Source organism: Centropristis striata, chromosome 17, assembly GCF_030273125.1.
Source record: "Centropristis striata isolate RG_2023a ecotype Rhode Island chromosome 17, C.striata_1.0, whole genome shotgun sequence".
NCBI lineage: Eukaryota > Metazoa > Chordata > Actinopteri > Perciformes > Serranidae > Centropristis > Centropristis striata.
In genome coordinates, this window is record NC_081533.1 from 6,532,488 (window position 1) to 6,548,988 (window position 16,501).

Consider the following 16,501-nt stretch of genomic DNA (forward strand, 5'->3'; position numbering starts at 1 on the left):
CATTAGTATCAAGGATTGGCTGAAATTGTTCTTCTCTCGCCGAAATAAGGCTGTTTTGGCCACCAGCAGTCATGTTTTAACACTGTAAGACCCAAATATCATTTTGAATCTTTTCTTGTGATTTCAACTCATTCTCAGCAGGAAACATGCATTTAGACTCATATTCAATCCCTGTAGTGATTTATTGATTCAACATCATTAGTATCAAGGATTGGCTGAAATTGTTCTTCTCTCGCTGAAATAAGGCTGTTTTGGCCACCAGCAGTCATGTTTTAACACTGTAAGACCCAAATATCATTTTGAATCTTTTCTTGTGATTTCAACTCATTCTCAGCAGGAAACATGCATTGAGACTCATATTCAATCCCTGTAGTGATTTATTGATTCAACATCATTAGTATCAAGGATTGGCTGAAATTGTTCTTCTCTCGCTGAAATAAGGCTGTTTTGGCCACCAGCAGTCAAGTTTTAACACTGAAAGACCCAAATATCATTTTTACTTTTTTCTTGTGATTTCAACTCATTCTCAGCAGGAAACATGCATTTAGACTCATATTCAATCCCTGTAGTGATTTATTGATTCAACATCATTAGTATCAAGGATTGGCTGAAATTGTTCTTCTCTCGCTGAAATAAGGCTGTTTTGGCCACCAGCAGTCAAGTTTTAACACTGTAAGACCCAAATATCATTTTTACTTTTTCCTTGTGATTTCAACTCATTTTCAGCAGGAAACATGCATTTAGACTCATATTCAATCCCTGTAGTGATTTATTGATTCAACATCATTAGTATCAAGGATTGGCTGAAATTGTTCTTCTCTCGCCAAAATAAGGCTGTTTTGGCCACCAGCAGTCATGTTTTAACACTGTAAGACCCAAATATCATTTTTACTTTTTTCTTGTGATTTCAACTCATTCTCAGCAGGAAACATGCATTTAGACTCATATTCAATCCCTGTAGTGATTTATTGATTCAACATCATTAGTATCAAGGATTGGCTGAAATTGTTCTTCTCTCGCTGAAATAAGGCTGTTTTGGCCACCAGCAGTCATGTTTTAACAGTGTAAGACCCAAATATCATTTTGAATCTTTTCTTGTGATTTCAACTCATTCTCAGCAGGAAACATGCATTTAGACTCATATTCAATCCCTGTAGTGATTTATTGATTCAACATCATTAGTATCAAGGAATGGCTGAATTTGTTCTTCTCTCGCTGAAATAAGGCTGTTTTGGCCACCAGCAGTCATGTTTTAACACTGTAAGACCCAAATATCATTTTTACTTTTTTCATGTGATTTCAACTGATTCTCAGCAGGAAACATGCATTTAGACTCATATTCAATCCCTGTAGTGATTTATTGATTCAACATCATCAGTATCAAGGATTGGCTGAAATTGTTCTTCTCTCGCCGAAATAAGGCTGTTTTGGCCACCAGCAGTCATGTTTTAACACTGTAAGACCCAAATATCATTTTTACTTTTTTCTTGTGATTTCAACTGATTCTCAGCAGGAAACATGCATTTAGACTCATATTCAATCCCTGTAGTGATTTATTGATTCAACATCATTAGTATCAAGGATTGGCTGAAATTGTTCTTCTCTCGCCGAAATAAGGCTGTTTTGGCCACCAGCAGTCATGTTTTAACACTGTAAGACCCAAATATCATTTTTACTTTTTTCTTGTGATTTCAACTGATTCTCAGCAGGAAACATGCATTTAGACTCATATTCAATCCCTGTAGTGATTTATTGATTCAACATCATTAGTATCAAGGATTGGCTGAAATTTTTCTTCTCTCGCCGAAATAAGGCTGTTTTGGCCACCAGCAGTCATGTTTTAACACTGTAAGACCCAAATATAATTTTGACTCTTTTCTTGTGATTTCAACTCATTCTCAGCAGGAAACATGCATTTAGACTCATATTCAATCCCTGTAGTGATTTATTGATTCAACATCATTAGTATCAAGGATTGGCTGAAATTGTGCTTTTCTCGCCGAAATAAGGCTGTTTTGGCCACCAGCAGTCATGTTTTAACACTGTAAGACCCAAATATCATTTTTACTTTTTTCTTGTGATTTCAACTCATTCTCAGCAGGAAACATGCATTTAGACTCATATTCAATCCCTGTAGTGATTTATTGATTCAACATCATTAGTATCAAGGATTGGCTGAAATTGTTCTTCTCTCACCGAAATAAGGCTGTTTTGGCCACCAGCAGTCATGTTTGAACACTGTAAGACCTAAATATCATTTTGAATCTTTTCTTGTGATTTCAACTCATTCTCAGCAGGAACCATGCATTTAGACTCATATTCAATCCCTGTAGTGATTTATTGATTCAACATCATTAGTATCAAGGATTGGCTGAAATTGTGCTTCTCTCGCTGAAATAAGGCTGTTTTGGCCACCAGCAGTCATGTTTTAACAGTGTAAGACCCAAATATCATTTTGAATCTTTTCTTGATATTTCAACTCATTCTCAGCAGGAAACATGCATTTAGACTCATATTCAATCCCTGTAGTGATTTATTGATTCAACATCATTAGTATCAAGGATTGGCTGAAATTTTTCTTCTCTCGCCGAAATAAGGCTGTTTTGGCCACCAGCAGTCATGTTTTAACACTGTAAGACCCAAATATAATTTTGACTCTTTTCTTGTGATTTCAACTCATTCTCAGCAGGAAACATGCATTTAGACTCATATTCAATCCCTGTAGTGATTTATTGATTCAACATCATTAGTATCAAGGATTGGCTGAAATTGTGCTTTTCTCGCCGAAATAAGGCTGTTTTGGCCACCAGCAGTCATGTTTTAACACTGTAAGACCCAAATATCATTTTTACTTTTTTCTTGTGATTTCAACTCATTCTCAGCAGGAAACATGCATTTAGACTCATATTCAATCCCTGTAGTGATTTATTGATTCAACATCATTAGTATCAAGGATTGGCTGAAATTGTTCTTCTCTCACCGAAATAAGGCTGTTTTGGCCACCAGCAGTCATGTTTGAACACTGTAAGACCTAAATATCATTTTGAATCTTTTCTTGTGATTTCAACTCATTCTCAGCAGGAACCATGCATTTAGACTCATATTCAATCCCTGTAGTGATTTATTGATTCAACATCATTAGTATCAAGGATTGGCTGAAATTGTTCTTCTCTCGCTGAAATAAGGCTGTTTTGGCCACCAGCAGTCAAGTTTTAACACTGTAAGACCCAAATATCATTTTTACTTTTTCCTTGTGATTTCAACTCATTTTCAGCAGGAAACATGCATTTAGACTCATATTCAATCCCTGTAGTGATTTATTGATTCAACATCATTAGTATCAAGGATTGGCTGAAATTGTTCTTCTCTCGCCAAAATAAGGCTGTTTTGGCCACCAGCAGTCATGTTTTAACACTGTAAGACCCAAATATCATTTTTACTTTTTTCTTGTGATTTCAACTCATTCTCAGCAGGAAACATGCATTTAGACTCATATTCAATCCCTGTAGTGATTTATTGATTCAACATCATTAGTATCAAGGATTGGCTGAAATTGTTCTTCTCTCGCTGAAATAAGGCTGTTTTGGCCACCAGCAGTCATGTTTTAACAGTGTAAGACCCAAATATCATTTTGAATCTTTTCTTGTGATTTCAACTCATTCTCAGCAGGAAACATGCATTTAGACTCATATTCAATCCCTGTAGTGATTTATTGATTCAACATCATTAGTATCAAGGATTGGCTGAAATTGTTCTTCTCTCGCCGAAATAAGGCTGTTTTGGCCACCAGCAGTCATGTTTTAACACTGTAAGACCCAAATATCATTTTTACTTTTTTCTTGTGATTTCAACTGATTCTCAGCAGGAAACATGCATTTAGACTCATATTCAATCCCTGTAGTGATTTATTGATTCAACATCATTAGTATCAAGGATTGGCTGAAATTGTTCTTCTCTCGCCGAAATAAGGCTGTTTTGGCCACCAGCAGTCATGTTTTAACACTGTAAGACCCAAATATCATTTTTACTTTTTTCTTGTGATTTCAACTGATTCTCAGCAGGAAACATGCATTTAGACTCATATTCAATCCCTGTAGTGATTTATTGATTCAACATCATTAGTATCAAGGATTGGCTGAAATTTTTCTTCTCTCGCCGAAATAAGGCTGTTTTGGCCACCAGCAGTCATGTTTTAACACTGTAAGACCCAAATATAATTTTGACTCTTTTCTTGTGATTTCAACTCATTCTCAGCAGGAAACATGCATTTAGACTCATATTCAATCCCTGTAGTGATTTATTGATTCAACATCATTAGTATCAAGGATTGGCTGAAATTGTGCTTTTCTCGCCGAAATAAGGCTGTTTTGGCCACCAGCAGTCATGTTTTAACACTGTAAGACCCAAATATCATTTTTACTTTTTTCTTGTGATTTCAACTCATTCTCAGCAGGAAACATGCATTTAGACTCATATTCAATCCCTGTAGTGATTTATTGATTCAACATCATTAGTATCAAGGATTGGCTGAAATTGTTCTTCTCTCACCGAAATAAGGCTGTTTTGGCCACCAGCAGTCATGTTTGAACACTGTAAGACCTAAATATCATTTTGAATCTTTTCTTGTGATTTCAACTCATTCTCAGCAGGAACCATGCATTTAGACTCATATTCAATCCCTGTAGTGATTTATTGATTCAACATCATTAGTATCAAGGATTGGCTGAAATTGTGCTTCTCTCGCTGAAATAAGGCTGTTTTGGCCACCAGCAGTCATGTTTTAACAGTGTAAGACCCAAATATCATTTTGAATCTTTTCTTGTGATTTCAACTCATTCTCAGCAGGAAACATGCATTTAGACTCATATTCAATCCCTGTAGTGATTTATTGATTCAACATCATTAGTATCAAGGATTGGCTGAAATTGTTCTTCTCTCGCCGAAATAAGGCTGTTTTGGCCACCAGCAGTCATGTTTTAACACTGTAAGACCCAAATATCATTTTGAATCTTTTCTTGTGATTTCAACTCATTCTCAGCAGGAAACATGCATTTAGACTCATATTCAATCCCTGTAGTGATTTATTGATTCAACATCATTAGTATCAAGGATTGGCTGAAATTGTTCTTCTCTCACCGAAATAAGGCTGTTTTGGCCACCAGCAGTCATGTTTGAACACTGTAAGACCTAAATATCATTTTGAATCTTTTCTTGTGATTTCAACTCATTCTCAGCAGGAACCATGCATTTAGACTCATATTCAATCCCTGTAGTGATTTATTGATTCAACATCATTAGTATCAAGGATTGGCTGAAATTGTGCTTCTCTCGCTGAAATAAGGCTGTTTTGGCCACCAGCAGTCATGTTTTAACAGTGTAAGACCCAAATATCATTTTGAATCTTTTCTTGTGATTTCAACTCATTCTCAGCAGGAAACATGCATTTAGACTCATATTCAATCCCTGTAGTGATTTATTGATTCAACATCATTAGTATCAAGGATTGGCTGAAATTGTTCTTCTCTCGCCGAAATAAGGCTGTTTTGGCCACCAGCAGTCATGTTTTAACACTGTAAGACCCAAATATCATTTTGAATCTTTTCTTGTGATTTCAACTCATTCTCAGCAGGAAACATGCATTTAGACTCATATTCAATCCCTGTAGTGATTTATTGATTCAACATCATTAGTATCAAGGATTGGCTGAAATTGTTCTTCTCTCGCCGAAATAAGGCTGTATTGGCCACCAGCAGTCATGTTTTAACACTGTAAGACCCAAATATAATTTTGACTCTTTTCTTGTGATTTCAACTCATTCTCAGCAGGAAACATGCATTTAGACTCATATTCAATCCCTGTAGTGATTTATTGATTCAACATCATTAGTATCAAGGATTGGCTGAAATTGTGCTTTTCTCGCCGAAATAAGGCTGTTTTGGCCACCAGCAGTCATGTTTTAACACTGTAAGACCCAAATATCATTTTGAATCTTTTCTTGTGATTTCAACTCATTCTCAGCAGGAAACATGCATTTAGACTCATATTCAATCCCTGTAGTGATTTATTGATTCAACATCATTAGTATCAAGGATTGGCTGAAATTGTTCTTCTCTCGCTGAAATAAGGCTGTTTTGGCCACCAGCAGTCATGTTTTAACACTGTAAGACCCAAATATCATTTTGAATCTTTTCTTGTGATTTCAACTCATTCTCAGCAGGAAACATGCATTGAGACTCATATTCAATCCCTGTAGTGATTTATTGATTCAACATCATTAGTATCAAGGATTGGCTGAAATTGTTCTTCTCTCGCTGAAATAAGGCTGTTTTGGCCACCAGCAGTCAAGTTTTAACACTGAAAGACCCAAATATCATTTTTACTTTTTTCTTGTGATTTCAACTCATTCTCAGCAGGAAACATGCATTTAGACTCATATTCAATCCCTGTAGTGATTTATTGATTCAACATCATTAGTATCAAGGATTGGCTGAAATTGTTCTCCTCTCGCTGAAATAAGGCTGTTTTGGCCACCAGCAGTCAAGTTTTAACACTGTAAGACCCAAATATCATTTTTACTTTTTCCTTGTGATTTCAACTCATTTTCAGCAGGAAACATGCATTTAGACTCATATTCAATCCCTGTAGTGATTTATTGATTCAACATCATTAGTATCAAGGATTGGCTGAAATTGTTCTTCTCTCGCCAAAATAAGGCTGTTTTGGCCACCAGCAGTCATGTTTTAACACTGTAAGACCCAAATATCATTTTTACTTTTTTCTTGTGATTTCAACTCATTCTCAGCAGGAAACATGCATTTAGACTCATATTCAATCCCTGTAGTGATTTATTGATTCAACATCATTAGTATCAAGGATTGGCTGAAATTGTTCTTCTCTCGCTGAAATAAGGCTGTTTTGGCCACCAGCAGTCATGTTTTAACAGTGTAAGACCCAAATATCATTTTGAATCTTTTCTTGTGATTTCAACTCATTCTCAGCAGGAAACATGCATTTAGACTCATATTCAATCCCTGTAGTGATTTATTGATTCAACATCATTAGTATCAAGGATTGGCTGAAATTGTTCTTCTCTCGCTGAAATAAGGCTGTTTTGGCCACCAGCAGTCATGTTTTAACACTGTAAGACCCAAATATCATTTTTACTTTTTTCATGTGATTTCAACTGATTCTCAGCAGGAAACATGCATTTAGACTCATATTCAATCCCTGTAGTGATTTATTGATTCAACATCATTAGTATCAAGGATTGGCTGAAATTGTGCTTTTCTCGCCGAAATAAGGCTGTTTTGGCCACCAGCAGTCATGTTTTAACACTGTAAGACCCAAATATCATTTTGAATCTTTTCTTGTGATTTCAACTCATTCTCAGCAGGAAACATGCATTGAGACTCATATTCAATCCCTGTAGTGATTTATTGATTCAACATCATTAGTATCAAGGATTGGCTGAAATTGTTCTTCTCTCGCTGAAATAAGGCTGTTTTGGCCACCAGCAGTCATGTTTTAACACTGTAAGACCCAAATATCATTTTTACTTTTTTCTTGTGATTTCAACTGATTCTCAGCAGGAAACATGCATTTAGACTCATATTCAATCCCTGTAGTGATTTATTGATTCAACATCATTAGTATCAAGGATTGGCTGAAATTGTTCTTCTCTCGCCGAAATAAGGCTGTTTTGGCCACCAGCAGTCATGTTTTAACACTGTAAGACCCAAATATCATTTTTACTTTTTTCTTGTGATTTCAACTGATTCTCAGCAGGAAACATGCATTTAGACTCATATTCAATCCCTGTAGTGATTTATTGATTCAACATCATTAGTATCAAGGATTGGCTGAAATTGTGCTTTTCTCGCCGAAATAAGGCTGTTTTGGCCACCAGCAGTCATGTTTTAACACTGTAAGACCCAAATATCATTTTTACTTTTTTCTTATGATTTCAACTCATTCTCAGCAGGAAACATGCATTTAGACTCATATTCAATCCCTGTAGTGATTTATTGATTCAACATCATTAGTATCAAGGATTGGCTGAAATTGTTCTTCTCTCGCCGAAATAAGGCTGTTTTGGCCACCAGCAGTCATGTTTTAACACTGTAAGACCCAAATATAATTTTGACTCTTTTCTTGTGATTTCAACTCATTCTCAGCAGGAAACATGCATTTAGACTCATATTCAATCCCTGTAGTGATTTATTGATTCAACATCATTAGTATCAAGGATTGGCTGAAATTGTGCTTTTCTCGCTGAAAAAAGGCTGTTTTGGCCACCAGCAGTCATGTTTTAACACTGTAAGACCCAAATATAATTTTGACTCTTTTCTTGTGATTTCAACTCATTCTCAGCAGGAAACATGCATTTAGACTCATATTCAATCCCTGTAGTGATTTATTGATTCAACATCATTAGTATCAAGGATTGGCTGAAATTGTTCTTCTCTCGCCGAAATAAGGCTGTTTTGGCCACCAGCAGTCATGTTTTAACACTGTAAGACCCAAATATCATTTTGAATCTTTTCTTGTGATTTCAACTCATTCTCAGCAGGAAACATGCATTTAGACTCATATTCAATCCCTGTAGTGATTTATTGATTCAACATCATTAGTATCAAGGATTGGCTGAAATTGTTCTTCTCTCGCCGAAATAAGGCTGTTTTGGCCACCAGCAGTCATGTTTTAACACTGTAAGACCCAAATATCATTTTGACTCTTTTCTTGTTATTTCAACTCATTCTCAGCAGGAAACATGCATTTAGACTCATATTCAATCCCTGTAGTGATTTATTGATTCAACATCATTAGTATCAAGGATTGGCTGAAATTGTGCTTTTCTCGCCGAAATAAGGCTGTTTTGGCCACCAGCAGTCATGTTTTAACACTGTAAGACCCAAATATCATTTTTACTTTTTTCTTGTGATTTCAACTCATTCTCAGCAGGAAACATGCATTTAGACTCATATTCAATCCCTGTAGTGATTTATTGATTCAACATCATTAGTATCAAGGATTGGCTGAAATTGTTCTTCTCTCGCCGAAATAAGGCTGTTTTGGCCACCAGCAGTCATGTTTTAACACTGTAAGACCCAAATATCATTTTTACTTTTTTCTTGTGATTTCAACTCATTCTCAGCAGGAACCATGCATTTAGACTCATATTCAATCCCTGTAGTGATTTATTGATTCAACATCATTAGTATCAAGGATTGGCTGAAATTGTGCTTCTCTCGCTGAAAAAAGGCTGTTTTGGCAACCAGCAGTCATGTTTTAACACTGTAAGACCCAAATATCATTTTTACTTTTTTCTTGTGATTTCAACTCATTCTCAGCAGGAAACATGCATTTAGACTCATATTCAATCCCTGTAGTGATTTATTGATTCAACATCATTAGTATCAAGGATTGGCTGAAATTGTTCTTCTCTCGCCGAAATAAGGCTGTTTTGGCCACCAGCAGTCATGTTTTAACACTGTAAGACCCAAATATCATTTTGAATCTTTTCTTGTGATTTCAACTCATTCTCAGCAGGAAACATGCATTGAGACTCATATTCAATCCCTGTAGTGATTTATTGATTCAACATCATTAGTATCAAGGATTGGCTGAAATTGTTCTTCTCTCGCCGAAATAAGGCTGTTTTGGCCACCAGCAGTCATGTTTTAACACTGTAAGACCCAAATATCATTTTTACTTTTTTCTTGTGATTTCAACTCATTCTCAGCAGGAAACATGCATTTAGACTCATATTCAATCCCTGTAGTGATTCATTGATTCAACATCATTAGTATCAAGGATTGGCTGAAATTGTTCTTCTCTTGCCATGATACATGGACGTAGAAAATTTCGTATCTCTACGACATTCCTGTGCGAGGGGCTGAATTTTCTTGACTTTCAAGGGGGCGCTGTTGAGTCATTTTGCCACGCCCATTCCCGCGACCACAAGAATACGTAAATTTCACCAGAGATTTATATATATTCCAAATATGGCGCGTTTTTGAATATGATAAAGCCCCCAAAAAGGCGATTTACTTTTGGGAATAATAATAATAATAATAACTAGGACTGCGCGCAGTACTGAACGGGCCCTCGCAGAGTGGAGCCGTCGGGGGAGGGCACGTCGGACGCAGCGCTGTGGGCTCAGTCTCTATTCGTACCAAATTGCGTGTCTCCTACCACTGTTCTTGTGGTAGGTGTAAAACATGTTACTTCCTGTAGCCAGCAGGGGGCGCTATGACTGTGTGTGACTATTGAACCGTGGGTGTGTCCTGGGCTGGACCCTAATCACGTGTGTTAAATTTGGGACAGATTGGACAATGTATGGTCAAGTTATTCAGTCTGGTGTTAGATGGCGAGACGCCATATTTTGCCACCATGCCACGCCCACATAGTGTGACCGTCGGGTAAGATTTATACAACTTTTGATCCCAAAGGCCTTGTGATGGTACTGACCAAGTTTGAAGTCAATTGGATAAAATCTGTAGGAGGAGTTCGTTAAAGTATGCGACCTGGAAATGGCCAAAAATGATGACAAGTGCGATAGGCAATCCAAGATGGCGGACTTCCTGTTGGGTTTGAGGTATGTGTCCAAGAGGCTTTTTGGTGTGTCTCCACATGAAGCACGTGTGTACCAAATTTCGTGTGTCTACGTGAAACCTACTGCTGGGGCTAGGCATAAAAGTTGTTACTTCCTGTTGCCAGCGGGGGGCGCTATGACTGTGTGTCAATATTGAAATGTGGGTGTGTTCCGGGCTGGACCCTAATCACTTGTGTGAAATTTGGGACAGATTGGACAATGTATGGTCAAGTTATACAGTCTCGTGGGTTATGGCGAGACGCCATATTTTGGCGCCATGCCCCGCCCACATAGTGTGACCGTCGGTAAAGATTTATACAACTTTCGATCCCAAAGGCCTTGTGATGGTAGTGACCAAGTTTGAAGTCAATCGGGTGAAATCTGTAGGAGGAGTTCGTCAAAGTATGCAACGTGGTCATTTTGTAAAAGGGGGCGTGGATAAAGCATAAGGGGCGGGGCTTTATGAAATATTGTTCGTTAGAAGTGTTAAGGGCTGGACTCTGATGAAGCATGAGAAGTTTGGACCAGATGGGACAAAGAATGGAGAAGTTATAACGATCTCGTGTTTCATGGCGAGACCCCATATTTTGGCGCCATGCCACGCCCACATAGTGTGACCGTCGGTAAAGCTTTATACAACTTTTGATCCCAAAGTTGTTGTGATGGTACTGACCAAGTTTGAAGTCCATCGGGTTAAATCTGTAGAAGGAGTTCGTTAAAGTATGCGGCGTGGAAATGGCGAAAATTCCATATTCGATCCAAGATGGCCGACTTCCTGTACATTTTAGGGTATGGCTTCTTGAGACTTTTTGGTGCGTCTTGTCATGATACACGTATGTACCAAATTTCGTGTGTTTACGACAAACCTGTGTGAGGTAGTGAAATTTAGGGGGCGCTAGTGAGTCATTTTGCCACGCCCATTCCCGCGAATACTAGAAAACGTAAATTTCACGTGACATCAAGTTATATTCCAAAAATGGTGAGTTTTTGAATATGATAAGGCCCCCAAAAAGGCGATTCATTTGGGAGATGAATAATAATAATTCCTTCAATTACAATAGGGTCCTTGCACCGTTAGTGCTCGGTCCCTAATAATAAAAAACGGACCAATTTCAATAGGGTCCTCGCACCGTTGGTGCTCGGTCCCTAATAAAGTCTAGAAAAATCTAGAAAAGCTTTAGAAAAACTTAGAGAAGGATCTAGAATACTCTAGAAAGTGAGAATTAAAAAAACCTAGAGATCTAGAGCTTTTCTAGATTTTTCTTGATTATTTTCTAGATTTTTATTAATCCTTCTCTAGATTTTTCGAAAGCATTTCTAGATATTCCTAGATCTTTTTCTGGATTTTCTAGATATTTCTTTTCTAGATCATATTCTAGATTTAAAAAAAAATATTTTTCTGGAATTTTTTCCTAGTTTTTACAAGAGCATTTCTAGATCATTTTCTAGATCCTTTTAATTTTTCTAAATCTTTCTAAATATTTCTAGATTTTTCTAAAGCATTTCTAGAGTCTACAAAAAAAAATCTAGAAAATCCAGACAAGATCTAGAAATATCTAGAAATGCTTTCAAAAAATCTAGAGAAGGATCCAGAAAAATCTAGAAAATGATCAAGAAAAATCTAGAAAAGCTCTCGGAAAAACTAGGAAACAAATTGAAAAAAATTCTAGAAATATCTAGAAAAGCTTTAGAAAAACTAGATATTAACTAGATATTTCTAGATCTTTTTCTGGATTTTCTAGATATTTGTTTTCTAGATGATATTCTAGATTTTTTAAAATCTTTTTCTGGATTTTTTTCTAGTTTTTACAAGAGCATTTCTAGACCATTTTCTAGATTTTTCTAGATTCTTTTAATTTTTCGAAATCTTTTCTAGATTTTTCTTAATCCTTCTCTAGAGTTTTCGAAAGCATTTCTAGATATTTCTAGATCTTTTTATGGATTTTCTAGATATTTGTTTTCTATATCATATTCTAGATTTTTTTTTAAATATATTTTTCTGGATTTTTTTCCTAATTTCTACAAGTCAGTTACAGTCCATCTGTATTTCTTCTTTATCCGAAGTGCACAGTCCAATTGGAAACGGAGGAGGGATACAGTTGTTGTGAGCTTACCTCTTTTGTGCTCAGTGCAGCGCTTGATGTGTTGCATCCTGAAGGCTGGGTCATTGTGATATTTAGTTTGGTTACTTTGTTGTTGTTTTTGCCTGTACTCCTGGTCACATGCATACTTTGATATGATGTAAGCCTTGTGTATTTGCCTGTACCCCTGGTCACATGCATACTTTGATGTGATGTAAGCCTTGCGTTTTTGCCTGTACTCCTCGTCACATGCATAATATGATGTGAAATACGCTTTCTTCTTCTGTCTGACATCAGAATGTGTATTATATCTCTGGGTCATGTATTTTTTCCGTCGAGTCTGAAAATCCAGATCTGTCTTGTATCTTCTGAGACTGTACAGTTTCTTTTTGGTCCGAAGACAGGGATCGGCAGCAGACAACAGCTTTTGCTGTCGGTGCTGACTGTCCTGTATATTTTGTTTTCATAGCCTTCAGTCTTTTCATCCGGAATTCTGAACAGTGGGCATATTTCTTTTTTTCATATTTGTTTCTTGAATTGGTTTTCTGTGCAGATTTAGATTTGTCCTCTGTCTTTGGAGTTGTTTTTCGCAAAGCTTTACGTCACCTTTCCTTGCTCAGTTTGGAAAGCTTTTCTACTGCATCCTGGACTTCCACATCATCTTGTCGTTGTGGGACATCTGAAGTGACGTCTGACTTGGTTTGTTTGGTCTGTGCCATGGTTTCTAGTTGAGGTACCTCCACTTTGCTCTCTGCAAGTTCTTTCGTGGCACAACTTTCTGGTGGTGTTACAGCAGGACTTTGTGTGCTCTCCACATCATCTGGTTGTCCATGACATTCACTGGGTTGGTCAACGCTACGAAAAGACACTGGCACAAATTCGTAGCTGGCATGGGTACCACAGCTGTTAAACAGACTGTTCAGGTGATTGACAAGGTCACTTAGGTGGCTGAAAGTCAGCATAATTGCAATTCCATCAGGGTAGGGCAATCCTCTTGCATTTCTTGAATGAGAATCAAAGACTCCGTATCGTCCTGATCTATCACGGAACACTGCAATGCATTCAGGAGATACAATCAGGATAGCAGGGGTGACATCTGTTGAGAGAGACTGAAGTTGTGCATCCAGAGGCAACCAGCCACCAGGGTTTCCTGCTTGGGCCTTCAGGTATCCACATCTTATTGGAGACATGCGTACATCGTAGACAGTGTTGTCCATTAGAACTTGTTGTGGCATTTCCTCAACAGTCAGGTGGTCCTGAACATATTGGTCCTCCAACAGTAGCTGGTTTTTGATCCCGAAATAGAGTGAGTCTCCCATCTCGAGCACTCTGTCAAGGTTGGCGGTGTTGAACGGTGATCCCTCGTTGTGGTAGGCCAGAAATGTGAGAGCAATGCAGGTGCACTGATGATTTCTGCTGAAGACGTGGTATCTGTCATCACTCTGACTGTGGCTTGCCCTCACAGAGAAAATAGGTTTTCTCCCTCTTTGCTGTGGCTCTTCGATGTGAGCTTTGTGTGGCCAGTGGGGAAGCTAAATAAAGTGGTATGAAGAATTATTATTATCAATTATCCTATTACAAAAATATTTGTCACATAATTATTATTCTTTAACATAATTTCATTATAAATTAGAATGTAGTATAAATTACTTTAAATGAGATTAGAATTAAAATTTAAATAATTCACCAGAAATTAATTTATTAGAAATTTGGGCTTGTTAAGGATTTCAGGGCTGTCAAGAATTTTTTTGCTTTATCCAATGTGACTTCAAGTTTATTATTATTGTGTGTGTCGAAATCTACATTTGAATGTCATTATTTGCGTTTGAGAAGATAAAAGTAATGTTAATTGCAATTATCACGATGCCATTGAAAATAATAAAATAATCATTCAAAGGCCCTGAATCTACCCTCAGTCAGCTTTCTTTGGGCAAATAAATATGCACTATTTATTTCAAGATTTCATGTTTTTTTTGTGTTTTTTTTAATGCGCTCCTCTCCGGGTCATGTCTAAATATTAAGTCAGGATTAGCAAAACTATCGTATAATTTTGAAGCCTAAGAAGCAACCAAGTATGTAAATTCATGTAGTTGTATATACAGATAGCCATCTGAAACGATGGTATCGGCATCTCACATGCAACCTTTTAGATTCATTTTTTAGTTTTAGACTTATCTTTTCTTTTCTCTTTGTTTTTACATTATTGTTATTATTATTGATTTTTTTGTTTTATCCAATGTGACTTGAAGTTTATTATTGTGCTTGTGGAAATCCACATTTGAATGTCATTGTAGTTATATTTTAGAAGATAAAACTAATGTTAATTGCAAAACTAATGTCATTGAAAATAATGTTGATGTCACTGAAAGGCCTTGAAAATCTACAATCCCTTTTTTTTTTTTGTGCTTCTCTCCGGGTCAGGATTTGCAAAACTATCGTTAAATGTTGAAGCAACAAAGTAGATTGATAGTTGTGTATACAGACAGCTTTCCCCTGAGACGCCAGTGTTGGTCTCTTGCATGCAATGTTTAGACTTACCTTCTCCGCACCCTCCCCAGAAACAACAATTACAAATCTCACAAAAGTTTTGTTGATCTAAAAAGTTACCATCAAGATGTAACCTCTCCTTGGATGGAAGTGTGTGCAATGGTTGGTTTGAAAAAAGACTCAAAAGCTTCCTCTTTCATGGCTGTTGTGATGTTTAGTATTATTGCATGTCATGTATTTAAATATACATGTCATGTTTGTGTTTGTTGAAATGGAATGCAAACAATGTTTTGTGTATCACTTTGTGCAGAATTAACAATCGAAGAATTTTTGAAAAGCCTACCTTTTCAACTGGTGAGCATCTGGGTCCAGAGGTCATCCAGCTGCTCTTGGACTGTGGGGGTGTCTGGATTTTCTGGATCTTGTAGACTGGAGAAGGAGTTGTGGGTGCGTTATCCATCATCCACAGCAGGCTGGTTGACGGAGGTGTCATTTCTAACCCATGGTCGGAAGTGGTTGGGCTAAGTTGGGCAGGATCAGCAAGGTCGAGACTCGTCCAACGCACTTTCTGAGAGCGGGATCGCTTGCCCTTCCTCGGCATTTTGGAAGCAGTGGTCTTCTTTGTCTCACTTGGACCCGCAAAATATACAATAGCCTGTACAACAATAACTCACAAAATGTAACTGTCCCTAGACTAGCATTAACAGCTAAACTATACTAACTAAATACTCTACTATAAACCTAACCTACTCCTAACCTAACCTAAATATAAATGTGCAAAAAATATGAAAAGTTAGCTTAGTCTGTCTTGAAGATCCTGGACACAGGAAACCTGGAAAAGTCAGAAAATAGAGTGACTTCTATACTATATATTGAGGACCACATGCTGAAAAATCTGCATAATGTGAAATACTTACTCTGATGTGAAACAACAAAATGGTGATGGCTTCTCAGGTTTTAGACTACAAAATAAATAAATACAACATGTTAATGAGACAGCAATACTTAATTACATGAGAGTTTGACCAAGCGTTAACTAATGAATTAACATTATTGTTACCAATTTCTTTTTACTAGTTACTAGTTTTTGTACTAATAATCTATTTTCCACCATTCTATGATTTAAAAATAAATCAATAATAATAATAATAATATTGATTATCCCAAATGCACCGTTCCTTCAGATATATTTGTATATCACAGAACAATGGTTGAAATTCTTTATGAATAATAATTTCAGTGTTTCTCAACATCACAAAAGCATTTTTTTTAATTGCTTACCTGAAAAGGTGAAGACAAACAAATGAATGCTGAACGTCAACGAAGAACTGGATACTCA

General features: G+C 36.9%; 1 long non-coding RNA gene across 1 annotated transcript; it reads right to left on the minus strand.

The window, feature by feature from the left end:
- Nucleotides 1-15,599: 15,599 nt before the first annotated feature.
- On the minus strand, nucleotides 15,600-16,501 carry LOC131989032 (uncharacterized). The gene is made up of 3 exons (XR_009395918.1): nucleotides 16,444-16,501; nucleotides 16,080-16,124; nucleotides 15,600-15,994 (listed from the first exon to the last, which is right to left on the minus strand). It is a non-coding gene; the product is annotated as an uncharacterized LOC131989032 (long non-coding RNA).